This window comes from Urocitellus parryii, chromosome 7 (assembly GCF_045843805.1).
Source record: "Urocitellus parryii isolate mUroPar1 chromosome 7, mUroPar1.hap1, whole genome shotgun sequence".
Classification (NCBI taxonomy): Eukaryota; Metazoa; Chordata; class Mammalia; order Rodentia; family Sciuridae; genus Urocitellus; species Urocitellus parryii.
In genome coordinates this window covers 93740232-93757255 of record NC_135537.1, presented here as the reverse complement: position 1 = coordinate 93757255, position 17024 = coordinate 93740232, and the positions used below count along the sequence as shown (strand labels likewise).

At 36.4% G+C, this 17024-nt stretch overlaps 1 pseudogene; it reads left to right on the top strand.

Annotated features, from left to right (window-relative positions):
* Positions 1-329: 329 nt before the first annotated feature.
* On the top strand, positions 330-2407 carry LOC113176817 (melanoma inhibitory activity protein 2 pseudogene; annotated as a pseudogene).
* The last annotated feature ends 14617 nt before the right edge of the window (positions 2408-17024 follow it).

The window sequence follows — 17024 nt, the reverse complement described above, 5'->3', positions numbered from 1 at the left end:
TCCTGTCTGGCTGGAGTGGAAGGGACCTGAACCCGTGACACTTCAGGATGCACTGGTTAGGGAAGGAAGGGGCCAAGACTCCCCTGATGGGCACTTGAGCACCACAAGGCTCCTGGGAGTCCTTCCCCCCAGCTCCCCACCTTCACAACCCCCCCCCCTTGCAGGAGTTCTCAGTGGTCTGTTCCGTTGCCTGGTGCAGGTTTGAGTTCCTCACCAAACACCTGAGTGTTCACAGCCAACGTTGGCCTGCATGGGCAGGCTGTGGTTGAGGTGGCAAGAGCCAAAGCCAACTTAGCTTGATGGAGGCACCAAGGACTGCCCTACAGCCATATTAGCGGGTGGTCCTGGAAGAAGTAGGCAGGGTTTTGGCAGCATTGTCTGAAGACATGAAGCCAGGCCCTAATCCTTATGGTGTTCCTTGGGAGTTGGTGATGTGTAGAGCTATTGGATGTTTTCGTCTTCTCTTGTTTTTGTGGAGAAATTTTCAGTGTGTTAGAAGCAGGCTTTATGTGGGAAGAGACAAACAGCTGGCTTTAAAACTTTCTAGAAGAATTGAAGAAAAATGTGAACTACTTGAGAAAGTTAGTCTTGTTCAAAAAGAGCTTGAAGGCTTAGAGTCAACTTTAAAGGGCAGCAATTCTGAGAAGGGTCCAAGAGACGTCCCAAATTTGGAGGCAACCTATGAAAAGCTGCATAGGTCCAAACCTAGCCATGGGGATGAAAGACTCTTTCTAGAAAAAGAGCTAAAAGAACAAAAGGCCAAACATTGTAAACAGGATGAAATCATGGCAGATATATCGAGAAGGATAAAGTCCCTTGAAGGTGAATCAGAATCAATCAGATCACAAATAGCTGAAACTAAAACAAACTTGAGACTGCTTCAAATGAATGAGGAAGGACTTCATCTGGCAATGAAGGAAACCTTGGATGAACGTTCCCAGCTTCAGCAAAGTCAGAAACCGATCTTACAAGGAGATGCTGAAGCATGGAGGGAACAAGGACGTGTCCAATGTAAAGAGAGCACCACATTGGAAGACTCTCAATTCCATGCAAAATAAGTTCAAACTGATAAAGAAAATCACATGGAGTCTCTGACTGAAGGCTTGCTGAAGATGAAAGATAGGTCTTCTCCAACCTAGGGAGCCCAAACTGACATTGGGAACTTGGAATGGGGAATGACGAGTGAATCAGAAATTGGTGCTCACTTGGTTGATGAGCCCAAAGGAGCTTTGAAGAAACTGGTTGATGGTGCTAAGCTAAAGGCCTCCTTAGAAACTTTAGAAGGACAAAGATATCAAACTTGTGCTTTCTTATCTGAAGTAGAGAAAACAAAGGAAGACCTTAGAGAACAGATTAGAAGTCTGAAGACTGAACAGGCAACCTTGCTGTCAGAAAATACATGGCTTGAAGGTGAGAATGAGAACCTTCAGCAGAAATTTAAAGTCATGATGGAATGCTATCAAGAAAATATGATGAAACTCCATGGGAAACTCAGAGTAGAGGAAAATTACCGGGTGGAGCAAGAGGAGAAACTTTCCAAGGTCAAAGAAGAGATGGGCCATACAAGAGAAGAGCTGGAGACCTACAGAAAGTGAGCCAAATATCTTAAAGAAGAATTGGAGAGAACCATTCAGTCCTGTCAGGGGAAGATTATTTACTGTGAGAAAAAAGCACATGAGAGTGAGTCGGCGGCTTGGATTGCTGAAAGAAACCTCCATTATTTCATGAAACCAAACGCTGGCAACAGACAAAAGTTAACTGAAAGGGAGCTTCAATTTGAACTTGTAGAGGAAGATCCCTGTGCACTTGGTGTTTCAAATGCAGCATTGGGCAGAAAGCATTCCCCCAATGGTCCCTCACCATTGGGTCCTCCTTGGCAAGGTGGATGTTATTCGAATTATGGTAGACCATCTGGACCAGCAGAACTCAGAGGTTCTAATCTGCCTTCTTTGGATAAAGAGTATGGGCCTATGTCTTCAGAAAGTCAATCCAGTAGAAAGGAGACCAAAATCAATCTTGATGGTTCCAATGTGCCCGATTCATCTCTCCCTGCTGAAAACCAAGCAACTGGCTCCGGCTCATTGTTGGCACCTTTTTCTCCAGTCTGAGGTGAATTGTTTCCTGTGGACCCGAGGAGTCAGTTCATGAGAAGAGGACCATTTTTCCCTCCGCCTCCTCCAGGAAACAGGTATGGGGCACCTCGAGATTATTTTCCACCGGGCCCACCACCCCCTCCATTTTTTCCAATGCCAGATGTCTATGAATGGAGGTATTTTCCTCATGACCTTCCCCCAAGAGCTGGGTTTCCTCCTCCCCACCCCCGCATTCTGAAAGTAGAAGTGAGTGCCCTTCAGGCTTCATTCCACCTTCAGGTGAGCCTGCTACTGAACATCAACAAGAAACCTGATGTTTTTGATCTCTCTTCAAAAGTAATTTGACTTACCTCTCATTTTTAGTTTTTAAGTAATTGCTTTTACTTAAGTAAGTGATTATACTTTTGCTCCGATTGAAGCTAAATAAAACTATAATTCTTAGGATAGTATTTTGGAAATAAAGATGGTTTAAATATGATTCTATGAGTAAATTATTTCCATTCTATTTTACTCTAAAGATTACAGCATTGAATTTGATTAATCTACTATTCTATAAACAACAATGGGATTTTCATGTATGTCATCTTGCCTTTGGGGATATTTTAAATGACCAACAAAGGCAGTCCCTTTATACAAAGAAGTGTATTTACTATGATTGTAGCAAATGTGAAAGGAAACTTATGCTTAATGAAAGATTTTCATTGATTTTCAGCCTTGTGGGGCATGTCAACTAGTTTCCCCATAAAACAATAACTAGAGCATATTAAGAGTAAACCAGAAAACACTACTAAACATGTCATGGAAGTAGGAGATCTCAAATTCAAAGAAAGTTGCAGTTCTCAGGAAACATTTTGGAATTGGAAACCACAATTTAAACTCACTGTGTTCCCATTTTCCCAGAGTCATCTTGATGACTTCTTCTTCTTCTTCCTCCCTTCTCCTCCTTGTTCTCCTCCTCTTCCTCTTCCTCCTCCTCATTCTCCTTCTCTTTCTTCTTCTTCTTCCTATTTTTTCTTTGTGTTGTTCATCTTTGAGTTCTTCTTCTATTTTTAATTAATTAATCAATCAATCAATTAATTAATTTTTATGTGGTTCTGAGGATCCTACTCAGTACCTTGCATGTGCTAAGTGAGTGTTGTTCCACTGACCCACAACCCCAGTTCCTGTCTTTTATATTTTATGCCCATTTTCATGAAATTTAGAATTTCATTCTGCTGTGGTTCACTGATAAAGGTTTACCTAGTCTTTGGTTTTGGGGGAGATATTTGTAAAATACACATGAATTATTAGGACACTGAAATAAGAATCAGACACATAATTCTCAGCTTTTGGTATTATTAGATTTGATACTCATAAAATGACTCTGCTAAACTACTTTAAGTTGTTTGAACTGCTCACTTTCAACTTCTATATCATTGCCAACAAGTGACAATTGGCAAACCTGCACCAATACACAGAGAACACTTTGAACAAGTTTTACCCAATAGAGACCAAGAACGAACATGTATTAAAAATACCCTAACTATAGTTAAAGCTTTATTCAAATGTTAAATATGCTCTCTAAATGTGTGTGTGTGCATGTATTTAAAGTATACATTTAAACCTAAAATGAATGCAGTAGTATAACCTCCTTCTTAAAAATAAGAAGCAGCTCTATTAAACCATTTGAAGCACAGTTAAGAATCTGCCTGATACTTGAGCCCAAAATTAATAGAAATGAAAAAAATTCGGGTCTTGCAAAAGAAAGTCTACACTTTTAATAAATCTAATAATTCTGTTTTCCCTCAAGAGTCACTCTGGTTGTCAAGTCAGTCCTTACTTGCCAGCATAAAATATTACTTTCTCTAAACGAGAGGATGAAAGTTCCACAGTTATGGTCTGTATAAAATGAACTGATGATCACTCACTGATTGTTATCCAGAACTACTTTTGCCCTAACTACTATTGGTGAGTATTTTCTCATATAGTTCATGTCTTATACCAGTCAACTTGACCCAGCTATTCCCTTTCTCAGGCTATAGCAAAAATACCTAAAAAGAGCATACTACAGGACACAGCCACATCAATGTTTATAGCAGCACAATTCACAATAGCTACAATGTGGAACCAACCTAGATGCCCTTCAATAGACAAATGGATTAAAAAATATGGCATTTATACACAATGGAATATTACTCAGCACGAAAAAGTAACAAGATCATGGCATTTGCAGGCAAATGGATGGCATTAGAGCAGATTATGCTAAGTGAAGTGAGCCAATCCCTAAAAAACAAATGCCAAATGTCTTCTCTGATATAAGGGGGGTGACTCAAAATGGTATAGGGAGGAAGAGCATGAGAAGAAGAGTACCAATACATAGGGAAGAAAGGTGGGAGGGAAAAAGAGGTAGCAAGAGACACACTATATAGATCCAGGATCCAGAGTGTCAAAGTTTAAGAGTCTTAACTTTCTATCACTCCTATTAATGCACTTGGCAATTATATTTTCTTATGCCATGCCTCTGCATCCTCCACTCTTAGAAATCCTAATTATTTAAGAGGACATTTTCCCAACAGGATGTCTAACAAAATTCCAACTAAAATTTAAACTGCACCTGAGGACTCTAAAATCTGTATAGTAAGAAAACAGAAAGCAAGAGGAGAAATTACAATCCTATCTAGGTCAATTCACTTTCCTCACTAGAAGGACATTGATTCCATGTTGCAATGCCAAGCAAGTACCACTAGTAAAGTGCCAATACATCATGCCTAAAATTGAATCAGACCACACTTAACAAAAATAAAAAAAAATATTACTATTGGTCTATGACCATGGTATCCACTGTATCCAAAGATAAAACTCTATTGTATATTTGAAGATAAAAATCAGATGATTCAATTTGAAAACAGATGATCCAATTATCTCCTTTTTAGTATTCACTTTCCATACAGGAATTGTAAAAGGATCAGTGCAGTAGTTGCATCTTGAGAAAATTATACTGAGGAGCCTCAAATAATTTGGGGATGAGTATAGAGACCAAAAAAAGTATGTTTAGTGGATCTAAAATGAATAACAGAAAAGACACATGATGACTATTAATTTGACATTCAGTCTACACAGCTGTCAAAATTGTAATTAATTGCACTGTTTTCCATTCTTATAAGTTTTCTTCAAGCATAGAGTCTCACAAGTATCATAAACTTAGTACAGAACTTAGACTGAAAAGTGAGTTTTTGTGGTGCCATTAAAGGGAAATATGCTTTATGGCACAATTAGGACTGAAGGATTCATTTCCCAGACAATTGCTGAATGTGTTCTTTTCAAAATATTTTCATTAGTAGAAGATTGTTTTTCTGGCTATTACCATTTAAGGATTCCTAAACTCAAGACTGTTTGAGACTCATATAAATCACACTCAATGTCTCAAGTAGGAAAAATAAGAGAGTACATGATTAAAATTGGAGGAAATAAAATAGGCTTCATTAGGATGTAATTCTGCACTACAAAATTTCATTGTTTTTCACAAAGGATAAGAATTTTGGAAGATAACATGACACCAAGAAAAAGAATCACTATTTTTTATATATAGTTGTGCTTGAAAGATAATAATTATGTCACCATAAATTGATGTTATAATATAAAACAAAAAGCTTTATAACCAAGTTCTCTTTATTTTTGAAAAAACATATTTGAAGCAAAATACCAAATCCATGAATCTCCTCAAAATACTATAAAGTGAATAGCATTTCTACACAAATCACATAATTTTATGATATTATGTATATTTTCTAGACATAGATGTAGAAGTTAAATACACTAATATTATTTCTCAAGGCACATTTATTTTGAATCACAGTTCCATAAATCTGCAAATACCATTAAATTTTACTTATTGTACACAGATCAGTACCTCAAAAATGACCAAATACCTGGATATATTTCCTTTGACAGATTTCTGTTTCCTAGACAATAAGGTCAGCTTTAATATAATATATCCCCTACCTTTTCAGTGAAACAGAATTTTTAAATTTTAAGTAAACTTCTCCTATAGGCTCAAAATTCACCATATAACTATGGTACTAATACAATTAGTGATGGATGTTACAAGAAAAATTCTTAGTTCTTTTAAGAGAGTTTTTTGAAATGAAACACTATATCAACACATGGTCCTTCAAACAAATTATGATAATGCATGCACAGCAATAAATTTGGAATAAAGAAGGTATAGATATTTATTAGCTACAGGGCTTTGAAAACACATGCTTTGGACCTAAAAGACAGTTATTTTGCTTTGTAATTGCAGCACTTTTTATAGCCATGTGAGGAGTTTTAGGTTCCTGTTTTTGTTTTGTGATCTCACGTGCTTCATTTATTCAGATGTAGTAATGTAATATATGCGTCTATGAGTTATATGCCTCTTCTAATTATAGAATATTTTTTAGAAATTCTTGGTAATCATACAGTTTCTAAATTAAAGACCAATTACCATGCAAGCTAGAAAATGCCCAGTGGCTTAAAGAACTCCTCATCCCAGAGTCTAGCCTTAGAGTTTTCACATAGTTGATGATCAATAAATTTATATGGTTCATAAAGTTAAGATCTGTTTAATCTTAAAGTAAAGAAATAGGAAGCCAGAAAGGTGCTTCTTCACAGATGTCAAGCTGTCATTACTGGGAAACCCAAGGAGTCCTAGAGGGCAGTCTGTCCCTCTGATTGATGTAGTTATGTAAAATTCAAGTCCTGCTTTGCTTCTCCACAACTTTGGCTTTCCTGTGTCATCTTGTTATTTGTTTTTCAGTGACCAGAGAATGAGATAGGTTCACAATTATTTGTTCATGCTAAAGACCAAAAACAAACAAACAAGAAAGAAAAGAACTAAAAAGCAACTGAGTTTGTGAAAACATCAGAAATTTAAGTACAGTGATAAGGGTAGGATGAGATTCCACTGACCTAAATGTTCCTTTAAGAAAAATTAGATTCAGACATTTCCATTGTGACAGAAATTGGAAAGGGCATATATGTATGTATATAGTAACACACATATACGCACATGAAACTAATACATAAAGAATGAATGAACACAAATATTCCTCCTCTAAACTTGGAAATTATATTCCTGTGTATTTTTAATCCATGAATGGGAAATTACTAGTTCGTTCATTTGATTTTCAAAAATATTCAGTGTGCTTCCAAAACCTTTTATCATGATCCTCTCATGTATCATTTCCTAACTGAAAGAGTACAGAATCAGGAAATTTTTAATGTTTTGAGTTAAATTGGATCCAAAGACTTTATGAGAAATACAAGTATTTTATGGCATTGTGATATTGCCTTCTATGAAATGAAGTTTTGAACATAGAATATCATTTCATTCTAAAAGTTTAAAAACTTATAATTACTCAAATTATAGAATTCACATCAATAGTAGTTATATTTTACTCTTTAATATTACAGAAGCAAGTTTATAAATAAAAATGCTAAATTACAGATTGAAACATGGCTCATTGGTGAAGCACTTGCCTAGCATGTGTGAGGTCCTAGGTTTTATCTTCAGCACCACATAAAAATGAAATAAAATAAAAGTTTATAAAATATCAAGTTAAAACTCATGTCTTCTTTTATAATATGTATACAAGTAAGTAATTTCTAAAATCTCTAGATGACATTCCATATGTAAGTTATATCACTAGAACTCATTAAACTTAGAACAAATGGAAAACTAAAATTAATCATTATTACCAATTAAAAAATGACTCATTTTAAAAGGATATAAATTAAAGAAGCAAACATTGTTAGAAGAAAATATCCTCAATATATCATACAGCACACAGTCCTCTGGATTGAGTAAAACTCTTGGAGCTGAAGTCTCTGTTCTGCATCTACAAGAAACCTCACTAGTATGCTAAAATTTCCTTTTTCCACAGCCTTTCCATGACCCAAATGCACACTACTTCTGAATCTAAGAATGCAGAGGCACATATCCAGATGGATGATGCAAAGGATGATGTGTGCAGGTAATAGCCTAAAGAGTTGCACGTTTTATGGAAAGATCTTTAAGTTCTGTCTCTGCAGGCCTATAATATTTTTAAAAATACTTTATTTTATTGTTTGTTTTTATGTGGTTCTGGGGATCAAATCCAGTGCCTCATACATGGTAGGCAATCACTCTACCACTGACCCACAACCCCAGCCAGCCTATAATACTATTGTCTAGAGAAATATGACAAAAATCTTCCTGGTAAACACATAACTGTGACTTTCTCAGTGAAACATGCAAGCTCTTAATTTTACTTCTTCTTTGGTGGATAAGAGCAATCCTGGGAGACTGGTCTCCAAACATTTTTCTGGACATATTTGGAAAGGCATCTCAATTGGAATCATGTCCAAACAAAATTGCTATTACTCTGACCATAAGATCAAATTAGTCCAGTCCAACTAAACAATTTACAATGCCACAACTTTGGGGTGAGGGATTTCTGGCACCTCCCATGGTTACACCATGGCTCTTAGGGTGCTCTCTCTATCATGTCTGATAGGCTCCTCTTCCCTTGATTTTTCCTCACATGAACCACCTGAATTCTGGGTAGTGCTGTTTCTGCATGCCACCATTTCTAAACTGGCTTTTTGTGATTCAGGCTCTGTGTAAAATATTAAAATTAATCTGAAATTTTAAAAGAAAAGAAGAAGAAGAAGAGGAAGAAGAAGAAGAAGAAGAAGAAGAAGAAGAAGAAGAAGAAGAAAAAGAAGAAGAAGAAGAAGAAGAAGAAGAAGAAGAAGAAGAAGAAGAAGAAGAAGAAGAAGAAGAAGAAGAAGAAGAAGAAGAAGAAGAAGAAGAAGAAGAAGAAGAAGAAGAATAGTAGTAGTAGGAAGAAGAAGAAGAACTTAAGGCCACAGGCTGAGGAGATCACAGGAAGATTGAACATGGAGCTGAGTCAGAGCCCATGCTGAAAGGCAACCCTAAGGTACCTGTGATGAGCCCTCATATTCAATAATGGAGGTAGAGGGGAGGCCTGCCCTTTCTCTGAGACAAACCATGTAATATTAGCTTAGTCTTGTCTGTACTATATATAAAGTTATATAAAGCATAAAAAATAAAATGGAGACTTGTGATGTAGAATCAAAAGAAGTACAAACATTTCAAGCAGGTCACTGAAATTCCAGTGTTGGAGCCGAAGATACTGCTTTATCACAACAATTGTCAATGTGTGAAGAGTTAATAAAAGTATCATAAAAAAGAAAAAAAGGTATTTTGAGAGAGATTTGGAAACTTGAATTAAATGGTAATAAAATAAAATAAAAACTGTAACATCTACAGGTAATTTTCCACATGGTTGAATTTGGAGCAGTTTGAAAGCTGCAGAAAATAATTTATAAGAAATGCCAAAGCATGAGACCTCCAAAGCCATGCACAAGAGGAATATAAAATAGGAGAAGGGCATAAATAGTTGATCAAACAAGCATATGTGTGATAAGGCAAGGCTCATTTGGGGTGGAGGAAGCCCCGAGCTTCATGTGCCATGGAAACGTTTATCCTCTAGGCCAGCCCCCATCCTGGCCCAGCCACTACTCTGCCTTTGCTGAAGTGGGTTGTGCCCGATTTTCTTGTATGGCATTGTCCATTGATCACCAAGGTACCACTTGGAATTTTCTCCTCTATGTACACTTATTCCCTGGGAGTATTGTGGGGTGAGTTGTGGCAGAGGGGTTGGCTTGTGTCCACCCCCCCCCAAGCTTCATGGAGTCTTCTTTTGTTTGGAGCCACTGAGAGCTCTTTGGAGAGCTACAGAAATACAGACACACACCTAGTTTTCCTGTGGATTTGATGCACCACATTGAGCAGGTGAATCCAATCTCTTTGTCTAAGTTTCCATGATTTTTAATAGAAAAGTGATTGCATCCCTAACTGTGAGCATTAGACTCAATTACCCTGATACCTTAACTTTAGCTCCAGTCAGTGAAACAAAAATCTCTGGGGAGTACTCTCATGCATTAGATTTATGAAGCTTGCAGGGAGGTTCCTAGATGTTATGACTAGTATAAAATAAATGTTAATGGACCAAGGTCTTGAGTACATACCATACATTTGTATTCTGGCTTTTATATATTCATAGAGGCTTAAATAATTTCTTTTTTCTTTGATACTTGGGATTGAACTCAGGGGCACATAACCACTGAGTCATATCCCAGGTCCTATTTTGTATTTTTAATTATGGACAGTGTCTCACTGAGTTGCTTAGCACCTCATTTTTTCTGAGGTTGGCTTTGAATTCACAATCCTTCTGCCTTAAGCTCCTAATCTGCTGGGATGGCAGACATGTGCCACCTCACTTAGCTTGAGTATTTCTTTAATTTATCTTCTATTTATTTATCTTTAAGATGGGGCTAATGCCACTTGCTTCACAAGACTACAGTGAGAATTAAATGAAGTCATAGATAGTTAGCACTTAGTTCCTAGTGAGTGCTCCTTAAGCTAGAGGGATGTCAGGCCTTTGTGTTTTTGCTTTGTGGGCATCCAGCTTTAGCTCTTTTGGCAAAGGCTTTAACAACTTAGCAAAACCCTGTTTAAAAATAAAATACAAAAATAGCACTGGTGATGGGGATGTTGCTCAATGGTGAAGCATGCTGAATTTTAGTCATTGGTACCCAAAATGTCATTTAATTTAAGACACTGTAATTATTTTATTAGTATGTTCATTTGTGATTTATACATATATGGGCATAACATCATTGACCAGTGTCTTTTCTCAGTGCCTAAATCATCTCTCTTATTCTCTCTTCCATTAGTCTATACTTATTCTTTCTCCAATTTTTTTGAGATTCACTCAGTTTTTAAACTCCAATTTTCTTTTAGCTTTCACATATGAGAGAAAAGACTTGACAATTGACTTTTGGCATCTGATTCATTTAATTTAATTTGATGTTACCCAGATACATTCATTTCCTACAAATGATATAATTCCATTCTTGTTTATGGCTGTGTAGAATGAGTAAACTTTTGAAAAGATGTGTAGATGCTATTTTCTGGGGATGTCACCTGCCAGCAGGGAGGACATTCAGTGTCCAAGCTCATCCTGCCATTGTGTGATCCAGGGAATGAAGATGCAGGAAGCAAAACGTCAATTTTGAGGTCTTCCAATCTGTGGCTCTGACTACTTGTACATGCACCAACCAGCCTGGTAACTTCCAGAGTGACCTTCATTGACTGCATTGATGACTAACCTGTCTTAGTGGTCTGTTTTCAGTACAGTTTTGTTCTCAAAAGGAGGGAGTCAATGTGAAGGTAAAATCTCCTGATTCTCCCAGTGTCAGATGTAGGATTTGGCTCCTTCCCTCAATTCTTTCCCTTTTGAACATTCATGAAACTGCCTTTATCTGCTTTACATTAGTCCTCTCCTCATGCAGCACCTTTGTATTCATTCTGCCCTGAGCTCTGGTTGGGGGTAGGGAATCTAGAAACAGAGCAGACCTGGGCCCACTGGCCACATGAAATTAATTATTTTATTTTATACTTTTCAAGGATTCATGTTTCCCATGTTGTGAAGTGGAATTGACAGCTAATAATGGTGACACTTAATGACATCAGGAGCAATTGATGACTATGTACTGGACTATTGTTTTTGAGAATTTTATCCCTGACCTCTTCACTGGCAATAAGTACTCCATGAGTTGAATCCTTGTTTACACCCATGTTGCAGGACAGGATTGCTCAGCTGTGTTGAGTTAACTTGCTTAAGGTCACAAAGCTAGCAAATGGCAGCTTCATTTTTACTTTGGGAACAGAGGAAAAATGCACAGATGAGCATGGTAAAGTGTTGGCACATAATGATCAGGTCATAGAGCAGGAAAATGAGGTAGAGGTTCAATGGGAGGCCTGGCTCTAACCAGGATACAGGCAGGGCCCCTGAGGAGGTGAGAGTAGAGTCCAGAGTGCAGGGTAGAAGGAGGCTTCACTCCTATCTTAAAGAGGTAGCTCAGAGAGTAATACTACAGGAGGCCTGCACCTGCCTTGCAGGGATGGAGCCAAGTGGGTGGTTCCCAAATTTGACATGTAGAAATGCAGGATATGAGGATTGGGCTTGGTGGAAAGCCCCAAGCTCCTTGCTTTTGGATGTGCATGTACATAGGCACATACATGGGGGGATGCCCAGATAGTTGATAACCTGTGTAAAATTCAGGAAAGAGTTCATATTGAAGGAACAATTGAAAAGACAGAATTATCATTTAAATATATTTTAGTCTGTTTGGACTGCTCTAACAGAGTACTAGGAACATATACCTTACAAGCAAAAAAAATTCATCTGTGGACTTCTGAAAGCTCAGATGTCCAAGATCAAGTTTCCAACAGGTTTATTGACTATTGAGAACCTGCTTTTTCATAGACAGCTCTAATTTAAAGGTTTGTGTTTCCTTGGGTACCTTGGTTGAACTCCTCTCCATTAAGGTGATGGTATTAGAAGGTGAGTCTTTGGGGAGGTGTTGAGGTCCTGAGGCTGAAGACTTCATCAGTGGAATTAATGCTCTAATGAACAGTGCTACAGGCTAGCTGGCTTCTTCCACCACATGATGACACAGCCAGAAGCTTCTACCCATTAGAAATGTCCTTTCCAAACATTCAATTGCCTTGTGCCTTGATCTTACACACTGTAAAAAAATGAGTGTCTGTGGATTATAAACCACCCAGTCTACCATTGATTATTATAGCAGCTTGATGAGAGTAAGGAAGTACACCATCTCTGTCCTCACAGGATAAATTGAGAAGTTTCTTTGCAGCTTTCTTTTAATAAATAACAATAATCCTATCCCATGACTTAATAACCTGCAGGACCCCACCTTTGTCTGCCTAGGCTCATGATAAACTACCACAACATTAAAATACATACTCACACAGTGTCTAGGACTGGTCATTTTTCCCCACGTGTGTATAACCAAGCTTCTGAAACCTGGACCCAAAAGTAACTGTCAAGTTCTGTCTGTGTTCTTGGCATTAAACTTTCAAAGAATTCTTCAGTGTATATTAATAGTCATATCTGTGTATTCACCAGGCTTCTCACACTACATAAGAAGTGGGTGCTTCTCTTGTAAACTCCAGTCTAATGGAGAAAGCATAAAACCCATCTTATCCTTTGCTGTGCTGACATTAAATATTGCATATGAATCCTGTGATTCTTCATTGCCAATTACTGATCAGTAAATGTTACATCACAGCAAGCATTGCTACTTTAGGTAAACATTTTGTTCACATTGGAGAAAAGATCGTGGAAATCATGCAAACTTAAGAAATTAATTAGTCACAGAATAGTATGGTTCATGTTTGTGTTTTCAGACTCTTACCTGTCTGTTGGGCTTGATTTTGTCCTTTAATTTAATTCTATGTTTTGAACATGATTTTTGTTTATGTGGCTCAAATATAAACCCATGTTAAAATACACTGAAGACTCACCTATATTCCATCCCCACTAATCTTTAACCATTGCCCTTCATGAACAACTGATTTAATTGTTTCTAGTATATATTCTTAATGTTTCTTTTTTTTTGGTAGGGGGCAATTACAATAATATGTTATTATGTAAATTTTTTTTTCTTACCCAAAAGGGAGTGCTCCTGTATATTCTTTCTTCCCCTTATTTTTCACTCAATGAAACAACCTGGAAAACACTCCACATATGCAAAAATCTTAACTTTCCATCATATAGATAGACGAAATTTGGAACTAAACAATGATGGACATTCAGGCTATTTCTGAATTTCATTTCTTAACAATATTTCTGTATTTAATAGCTCTGGGAATCTCTTTTATATTCTTGCAAATGTACATTCACTGTTCAGTCCTGCAAGAAATATTGCTTTACCATTTTTTTTATACTTTCAAACAATAAAGCCCAATTAGCTGGAGAGTTGCAACATTTTTCTTTCTCCCAGCAGGTATACAAGTTCATGCTTTCTGTAGATGCCCCGTATACAGAGGCCACATTTTGGATATTCTGCGCATTATCACAGTGTGCTTGTAATTTCTTTTTATTCTGAGAGAACCATTTCCAAATTCTGTTATTATTAATATTTTTTTACATATGATTGATACCATGTCATGGTTACAGAAGAAAACAGCAGTGTCCTACCCTAAATAAACCCATGGCTTGGTAAGCATTCAATGCTGAAAACAATAATTTCTTCCCAGTACAAAGATCACCAAGGATACAATGCATTTTTGTATTTTGTGTCTTACACCAAATTGATCTATGTAATCTAAGTCCTTATACCTATGAGCTGAGAGTTTTAAATATTGTTTATTTATTTGAATGTTCATGTATTAATAGTAATAACATCATTTATTTTTTAGTTAGAGTTTTATCAATTATTAACTTTTAGAAAGACCCAAGGACATGAGCCTTAGAAAAACGACTTCCTGGAACACCCCCAATATTGAAAATAAATGCCTTAGAAAGTAATACATTGGTAAAATTGTTCAGCATACACTAATAAATATAAGATCATGTTAGGCCACATTAATATTGGCAGTAGAAGAGAATGAGAATCAAGCATTCAAGATCATGTAGCATACCCACAAGGAACAAGGAATCACAGGTTCTGATGTGAGAATTGATGGTTGACCTTTGCCAAGCAGGAGCTTCTGGGGCTGAAGGTGATCTCATAGAGAACACTCAGTGGGCAGGTGGTACAAATGGAGAAGCACCCCCCAAAATAACCCTGTGAAAGTAGATTATTAATTTTTATTTGATGTCATCTCCAAAATTATGAGACAAAAACATCTGTAACTATGAACCCCATAATTATTAGCATCCCTAGATGTATTAGGGCCAAGATACCAATGGTAAAGTTCTTGGGCTAGATCTTGTGCTAGAAAAGGAATGTGAAGTTTCAGAAGAAAATTATGGTGTTAGCTGAAATCTAAAAACAAACTTCAGAGGAAAATGTTTCTTTTACTAATAAAATAATATAGTTTGTTGATCTTTTTCATCTTTTTTCATATTCCATATTAATAGTATATATCTTAGGAGAAAATGAAGCAGAAGCCTTTGTTTCAAATAGTGTCATCTTCATCAATCTCAGCCTATCCGATTACCAGGGATATATGTGGATTCACCCAAAACACATTTTTCTCACTTGAGTTATCAAGTCCCTCTAATATCCTCCAAGTGCCATTCCAATATTATTACCAAATTATGTCTGGATTATGTAATGGTAGTTGTACTCCCACTGTACATAGGCTTTCTTAGAATATTATCCTCAACTAATAATTTGGGAAATTGGCATAATTCTTTGCATTCACTCAGTGTTTTGAAATTGTCTATAATAATAAATCTGGAAAAAGAATAAATATATATAAATCAAATATCCATGTTTTCAAGATTTTATGGGTCACATTTGGTCAATAGGAGTAATTTTTGTGACATCTTTTTTTATAAAAATAGCATATGCTAATTCTTATAAATTTATTTATAATAAGTGAATATATTATATGTATGTTTTTGGATTGTAAGTTTAAATAGATCCATGTTACCATGGAATAAATAACTTTAAAAAATTGTATTAGAGTTGGCTCAGTGGCACAGGCCTGTCATTCCAGTGAATGTGGAGGCTGGGGCAGGAGTATTGAGAGTTCAAAGCCAGCCTCATTAACACTGGTCCCAATCTCAATTCCTGCACTTATGGGCCATTGGGAAAGTGATTTTAAGCAAGACTACTGTTCCAATTTTTGAAGTGGGTCTTCTACAAAAAGACTTGAATCTAAATGAACACAAAAGGAAGAAACCAAGGTCCAAGGACTAAAGATTAACACTTCCTCCAGAGAAACCTAGGATCTGAAAAAATTTCAATTAAAGTGAGGTGGCAGGTAAAGTATAGACCTTGACATTAATCAATAGCCTGACAGCAAAATGTCAGGTGTGGGAATGGACATATGTGTGAGAGACTGACTTTCAACAGCCTCCACTATAGGTGAAAATGAATGTTAAAATTGCAATATATATCATAAGAATAAGGAACCACATTTTTTCTTTTTCTTTTTCTTTTTCTTTCTTTCTTTCTTTCTTTCTTTCTTTCTTTCTTTCTTTCTTTCTTTCTTTCTTTCTTTCTTTTTTTTTTTTGTACAAGGGTTTGAACCTAGGGGCACATACCACTGAGCCTCATCCTCAGATTTTTTAAATGTTATTTTTTAACTTTTGAGACACATTGTTAATCACAATATTAGTGTATTCTTATATCAAACAAGCAGTTTGGTCACAAAATAAATATGTCATGTTAGCAACTACTTCTCTTTTACTGATTTTGTCTTTTTTTTCTCAAATTCAAGTGAAAATGGTTTATTTTCATATTTAAAAACTTTTTTATGATTTTTGCCATATTTTATTTTATTTTTATTTTTATGTGGCATTGATGATATAACCCAGCACCTTGTGTGCACTAGTCAAGCACTCTCCCAGTGAGCCACAAACCCAGTCCCCATTTAACCCCATTTTAATAAAACTCTTTTAATTCTTTCTACCCACCCTTGCTTTTTTATTTACCCTCCAATATATGTGACTAAAAAGGCCTGAGAAAGGATACTACCTAATGTTAATTCTGGTGTTTGGGGCACTGGGTTTTGGCAAGATTCCCAATTTTCGGCCAGTTTTTCAGTATTCTACTGTATATTTTGAATTCTTTATAAGAGCCTTTAGAATTTTTGTAGAACAATGCAAACAGTTTCCCAAAATATGGCACTATTTTTGAAAGGTTTGTGCACATTGAATGACATAATGAGAAAAGCACCTGGCATGGTGTGGTTGTGTGATTCTGAGAAGACACAAATATCATTGTGAGGTCACAAATGGTGTTCTTACCCATAATGTCCTTCCATTTTTTCTTTAGCATACTTCAACTCATCCTTCAATACCTCCTTTAATGTGAAGAATTCATACTCTCAGTCAATACCTATACACAGCCTACCAGACC